This window comes from Peromyscus maniculatus, chromosome 6, assembly GCF_049852395.1.
Source record: "Peromyscus maniculatus bairdii isolate BWxNUB_F1_BW_parent chromosome 6, HU_Pman_BW_mat_3.1, whole genome shotgun sequence".
Lineage (NCBI taxonomy): Eukaryota > Metazoa > Chordata > Mammalia > Rodentia > Cricetidae > Peromyscus > Peromyscus maniculatus.
In genome coordinates this window covers 4,311,643-4,318,835 of record NC_134857.1, presented here as the reverse complement: position 1 = coordinate 4,318,835, position 7,193 = coordinate 4,311,643, and positions in this window count along the sequence as shown.

The following is a 7,193-nucleotide window of genomic DNA, read 5'->3' as shown; positions in this document are numbered from 1 at the left end:
GTGCAAATGAGACTTCAGTGTAGTAGCAGTGTGTAGTTAGAAAATAATACCTCAGGCCTGGAGTTCACAGTGCCTGGTATAAGCCCCGTACTGTTCCCTGAGTGGAGCATTAACTAAAATCAACCACTGTGCAGCTGCCATGCTATCCATAACAGTGGCCCCTGTGACTTCAGTTGTTGTTGGAGAATAACCGACCAAGGGTACTATGGTGGTGTGTGCTCAGACTTCAGTTAGGAGTGGGAGGGAAGTAGAGTGGATTCAGCAAGGTTAAGGGGCTGGGAAGATGGCTCAGTGGTTAAGGGTGTGGATTGCTCTTGGAGAGGACCAGAATTCAATTTGCAGCACCCATGTCAGGTGGACCACAACCGTCTATAACTCCAGATCCAGAAAACATTCTCTAGCCTCCTTGGATGCCTGCGTTCTCATGCACATATGCACATACTTAAAAATAAAACGTAAAGAATAAGAATTAAATATTAAATCCACTTTGAAAAAAAATGACACGGGTAAAGTAACTAGGAGGAGAGCTCAGTGGTTAAGAGCACACACTGCACTTGCAGAGAACCCAAGTTCAGTTCCAGCACTCAGCCAGGCAGCTAACTACTGCCTGGAGCTCCAAGGAGTCCAGTCCCTCTGATCTTCACAGACATCTGCGCCCATGTGCACAGCCACACATGCAGACACATAACTTATGGTCCCCGAGTGTGGCAGCACACACCTTTAATCCTTTGGGAGGTACAGGCAGGTGGATCTCTGTTTGAGGCCAGCCTGGTCTACCGTGAGAAACCATGTCTCAAAAAATAAAAGTAAAAAACAAAGAAAAAAGCAGAAAAGAAGAAATAACAAGAATCCTTACGAAATGACTTGCTGGCACAGCTGCACTGAACTGAAAGGTGCGGGTCCCTCTGGCTCTAGGAGTGTCTGTGTGGTCCTGTCACATGGAGGTGAGAGTGGGAACCAGGGAGTGGCACTTTTAGGAGGTGTGGCCTTGTTGGAGGAAGTGTGTCACTGGGGGTGGGCTTGAGGTTTTAAATGTCAAGCTAGGCCTAGTGTCTCTTCTTGCCTACTGATCTGGATGTAGATCTCTTGGCTCCTTCTCCAGCACCATGTCTGCCTGTGTGCCCCTATGCTTCCTGTCATGATGATAATGGACTGAACATCTGAACTGTAAGCCAGCCTCAAGGAAATGTTTTTTCTTATATGAGTTGTGGTCATGGTGTCTCTTCACGCAATAAAACACCAAGTTTTCTGCTGCTCTTAGGAACAGCTTAATTTGGCTAACTAGTAGAATAGTATGGTGCTGGCTGGAGAGGGATTCTGTCTTCCTTCCTTCCTTCCTTCCTTCCTTCCTTCCTTCCTTCCTTCCTTCCTTCCTTCCTTCCTTCCTTCCTTCCTTCCTTCCTTCCTTCCTTCCTTCCTTCCTTCCTTCCTTCCTCCTTCCTTCCTTCCTTCCTTCCTTCCTTCCTTCCTTCCTTCCTTCCTTCCTTCCTTCCTTCCTTCCTTCCTTCCTTCCTTCCTTCCTTCCTTCCTTCCTTCCTTCCTTCCTTCCTTCCTTCCTTCCTTGTCATGAGTAGGATTCTTTCCCTGGTTACTTTCTCAGTGTTTTTGTCATTGTTGTGTAGAAAGGCTACTGAATTTTGTATATTAATTTCCTATCCTGTCACTTTGGTGGAAGTGTGCATCAGTTCTTCCAGGGTGTATGGAGGAGTCTTTATAGTTGCATCTAGAATCATGCTGCACATAAGGACGCCCTAACTTCGTCCTTTCCTGCCTGCAGTCGGTTCATCTCCTTTACCCCGTCTGGTCTCCAGTTGGGGCTTTTGGCCCCGCCCAGTGAAGCTCACTTCACCCTCTGAGCCGTCACCGTCTTTGTTGCTTCCCTGACTTGGCTTCCCCTGGATTATTCCTTGGAGATGACAGCTGATCATGCTGATCATGCTATGATGTTACCATTTGGGTCCTTCAAAAAGTAGTATTTTGTTTGTTTTTAATGGTCAAGACATAGAAAAGGAGGAAGAACTATCCTCAATCCATTTTATGATATAATGTCAAAGCTTAGTATTGCTGAGAAAGGATGTAATTGCATGTGCAGTACATGGTGTTGTGTGTCGTTACAAACTGCTGACTTCACTGACTTTCTCAACAAAAGAAAAAACTGGGCTAGAGAAATGGCTCATTGGGTAAGAGCACTTGCTGTATAAGCATGAAGACAACTCCAAAAGTATGAATAAAAAATACCTATGTCTCTGATCACTTACACACACACACACACACACACACACACACACACACACACACACACACACACAAGTAACTCTAAAAAATGAATAAAGGTACCCATGTAAAAGCCAAGCATGGCCTTGGATGCCTTTCTGGGGAGCAGAGAAAAGATTGCTGGGGCTTGTTGGCCGGCCAGCCTACTCTCAAAATGGTGAGCTCCAAGTTTAATGAGAGAACCTATCCTTATGGGGGTAAGGCTGAGAGTGATAGGGAAGGACACCCACTGGCCGACTCTAGCCTCCACATGCACACTGTAACACGTGATACACCATGCATATGTACCATATACCATACAAATGCAAGTTGATGGATGGAGTTCCAAGAAAGACATGGAATGAACTTGTAATGAATTCAAGCTGTGGTTGAAATAATAGCATTAAATTCTAAATACCTACTTTAAAAATTTTCAACATTAAATAAATTTAAGAAAAAAAAAGGGCTATGAAAGCTAGTAAGTGAGGCTGGAGAGAGCTCAAAAGATAAGAGCACATCCTGCTCTTCCCAAGAACCTGAGTTTTGTGAGCTGTGGTTCTTAGCACCCACATCAGGCAGGTCACAACCACCTGTAACTGTAACCCCAGTTCCAGGGAACCTGACATCTCTCCTGGCTTCCAGGGACACACACACACACACACACACACACACACACACACACACACACACACACACGACATCCATTCACACAGGTGGCAGATTGGATGCTTTTCCTGAGCTGCATCCCAGTAGTTCAGACGTTTCGAGGGCATCTCCCAAAACCTGGTCTTGAGAAGAAAGTCCCTGTCCTTCCAGTAGGCCCAGCAAGGTGTGGTAGACCAAGGCTTGTAGGCACAGGAAATCATCTATCTCGACAGTGTTGGTGGCACTTTCCTGGCATTGTGGAGAACCTCTGAAATGCAATACTAATGGTTGACATCATAATTTTGGGCATTCACAAACCATTGGATTGATGAATTATCTAAGAACATTATAAAAGGAGCTGTCAGTCATACTGGGTCTCACTGTGTGAAGCCTAGCACTACCTCAGTCCACACTAGTAAAAAGACCCATAGAAGATGCAGCCATTTCAAGCATCCAGAACAATAACGTTTATTTTCTTGATACTTGGTCTCAGGAGTGAAATTACAGCAGTAGAAAACAAACCAAGACAGATGGAGGAAACATGAAGCAAAGTAGATGGTCAATAAGTGAAAGTCAGTTGGGGTCCTACAAAATTGAAGTAATAAAGAATATGTCTTAATGTACACAAATACATATTCACAGCTCCTTGAGGCATGGCTGAAAGAAACAAAGAATATAAATAAATATATTTCTTGTTCTGTGGTACAATCATTATTAAGGTAATAAGTCTTTTCATCTTCATCTATAGACTCTACAAAACACCTGGTACTTGGTCACATGGGCATTAGACAGCCAGTGAAGTCTGGTGTTCCTCAGAAGAGAGCCTCAACTACGTGGGATCCTGTGAATATAAGATCCTAACCCAGGCCAGGCAGTGGTGGCGCATGCCTTTAATCCCAGCACTTAGAAGGCAGAAGTGGGCAGATCAAAAAGATCCTGACCTGGAGTTAGTTTGTCTGAATAGTGGCAGATACCACAGCACTTAGACAGGTGGGCCATCCCATAGCTACAGGGTCCAATTGTTTGAATGGGTACACACAGGGTACATCACAGGGCATCCCCATGGCCCACCTCCAGAGATGACAGCTAGGCAGCTCTCACTAAGGGAAATTTAGATAGGGGTGTTAGAGAGGCCTGGACTGCTGCAAGTGTTGACATCTTCTCTTCTGGAGCCAGCTCTGGGACATCTTGGGCACCCCTGGGAGGAAGTCCACCCCCCAAAGGCCCATGTGCAGACCTTGGCGTTGGTCAACGAGAGAGAATCTTGAAAGGATATCAGTGGGACCTCCAAATGTTGTGGGGTAGAGACCCAATGACCACTCAGCACAACCAAAATCTGAAATGAGAATCTGTATTAATCCATGGTGACTTCCTGAAGAGAAACACTTCTCACGGAGCAGCCTGGAATGTATCTTACAGGGAGCTTTTAAAGGCAAAAATCACAGAAAAACTACATCCTGATTGCCAGTTGCAGGGGGAAATAGAGCAAGGAGGCAGTTTAACAGGAGCCAAAATCAATATGCAGTTAGCTGGGGCATGTTGACCCTGAGTGACTAGAACAGGGTTGCATACTTTCCCATGGGACTTTTCATGGCAGGGTTGAAAATGGGGGTTAGGGGCCACTTTCATGTTAAACCAAAGATGGCTCCAGCTGAGGCAAGATGGAGGGAACTTTGCCCTGCCACATAACTCAGGTGTAGAAAAAGACCAGAAATAAGACTGAATAATAATAGTGATAAATCTCCCACCAAAGAAAAGCCTAAAATAAAAGGTTTTCACTTGTAATTTCTCTACCAAATACTTAAAGACTTAACTCCAATCATTAAACTCTTAAAAATAGAGAGGAAGATTGTCCATGAGAAGAAAGAGGGAAGGAGAGCAAGAGAGGAGCCACCGACCAAGAGAGGCAGCCAGGGCCATGAGACTGGAGTGGCCAAAGTGGCTGACTTATACAGGGATCAGGCAGGGGAAAGGCAGTGGGAGACCTATCCGTGGGAGGGAGAGGATTAGGGGAAGGGGAGGGGTGAGGAGTGCTGGGAGAACTGACCAGTGTCCCCTTTGATATGTTAGTAGGCACCTCAGCTAGCCATTTGTCCCAGGTTTCTGGGACCTAACAATGCCCTCTTCTGACTTCTGAGGACACCAGGCATGCATGTGGAGTTCAAACATATGGACAAAACACCCAAACACTATGTATGTATAAATAAATACATTTATAAAAAGAAATACTTATTTTATAAGAACCAGCAATACCTCATTTCAAGGCAAAATTTGGACAGTACAAGAAAAAGTTAGAGACTAATCTTTTTTTTTTTTTATTAAGAGCTTTTCTATTTATTTTACATATCAACTATAAATTCCCCTATCCTCCCTCCTCCCACCCCCAGCCTTCCCCCCCACCCCACCTCCCCATTCCCACCTCCTCCAAGACAAGGTCTCCCATGGGGAGTCAGAAGAGGCCAATATTTCTAATGAACCTACATTAAAAAAAATCCTAAAAAAAAAACATGGTAAAGTTTGTTCAACAGAACATGAAATGGATCATCAACTGTGGGCTATTGTGATGGCTCAGCAGGTGAAGGCACCTGCCACCAACCCTGACAACTCAAGGTCAATCCCTGGGTCCCACACTGAGAGTAGAGAACTGACACCCACAAATTGTCCACTGACCTCCACATGTGTGCCATGCACACATGCACACAAATAAATAAAAATAGATAAAATGTAGTGAGGTTTTTTTTTTTTTTAAATCATACATGATGATCAAGTATTTGTTTCTGGGATATAGCAATGGGTCAACATATGCAAATCAATAAATATCCCACACAACATTAAGAGAATAAAGGCCAAGTTCCTGTAATCATTTCATTCTATGCAAAGAAGCATTTGACAAAATATCTCCCCTGCTAAACTCATAATACAAAGATTGAATGATTAAGGAATAAAATGAAGAAACAGAATGAACAGAAGTTGATCAAAAGTTTTGAGAATGAAACCATGTAGATAAAAAGATGGAATGGGCTGAAGAGATGGTTCGGCAAGGGAGAGTGCTTACTGCTCTTGCAAAACTGGGGGATAATTTTGTTGATCAAGAACGTTCCTTTTGATAAATTCTACAGTAAACAAAAATTCTCAGTAATTTGCAGGTGGAAAAAGGCTAGGGCAAGGCTGGCTAGGGCTGCTGCCAGTCACTGCAAAAGATGCCCAAACTGTCAATTTTATCTCAGTTTTGATTTTGGATAAGGATGCAGTCAAAATCATAGTGAAAAGAATACTGACTGCCATGGAATTTTGTATAGACTTATTTATTTTAAAGTTTAAGTCCTTTAAGGATGTGATTTCGGGAACAAATGAAGCTTGTCATTATTAATATAAAACATTTTTTCAAAGGAAAGCAAAAGGTCAAAAAGCATGATGGAAATGGTATTGGTGGGACTGTAGAAACAATCTAAGATTTTAGAGTATGGATTTATGTGTCTGCATGAATATGTATGCATGCTTAAGGTACAGAATATAAAAGAGCATCTAAAATATGTAAAAAAGCATATAATGAAAGCAGAAAATTTAACATATCTATCAAATTAAAAAATAAACTTCGTCTGACAGTAATTATTCAAATTTAAAAGTTCACATATAGTACCAAGTTCTGGTTAAGGCAGACAGCAAACCATACAAAGATATCTTCTCAGCCTTTGGGAGGAATCTTGATAGAATCTATTTCAATGTGAAATAAGTGAAATTTAGGTCCTGATATCAAACTACAACTTACTGGAAGTGGAGGTAACTTGGACACCTACAGAGAAGCCAGTATGCTGTGAAATACCCAGCGGAGCATGTATGCCATGAAAGCAGGATCACCATCTCCAGATATGGCTGTGCTGTGACTAGGCTACCCATTTAAGTTGACCTCCAGTGAAATTCAGGAAATCCTTAGGACATATGTTAAAAACATATATTCCACTGAACTGTAAAATGTAAAAGAAAAAGATATATTTCTAGATGCATATGACTGACTAAAATTAAACCAAGATGAGATAAATAATTTGAACTTATCTATTTCAGCAGACACTCCATATGTCTTTAAGTCACTTGTTTTCATAGTAATATGTTGTTTCAGATGTAGTAATTTCATCCTGCCTGAATCAGAGACAAAAATATCCTACAAATACCAAAAAAAGGTGAAAAGAATTTTCATGTCTCTGGGATATATTATACATGTCTTCAAATTTCTCTTGTGATGGGACATAAAAAATGTATGGTTGGTGCTTGATTTCCCCAGTTTTTCCCCCACACTC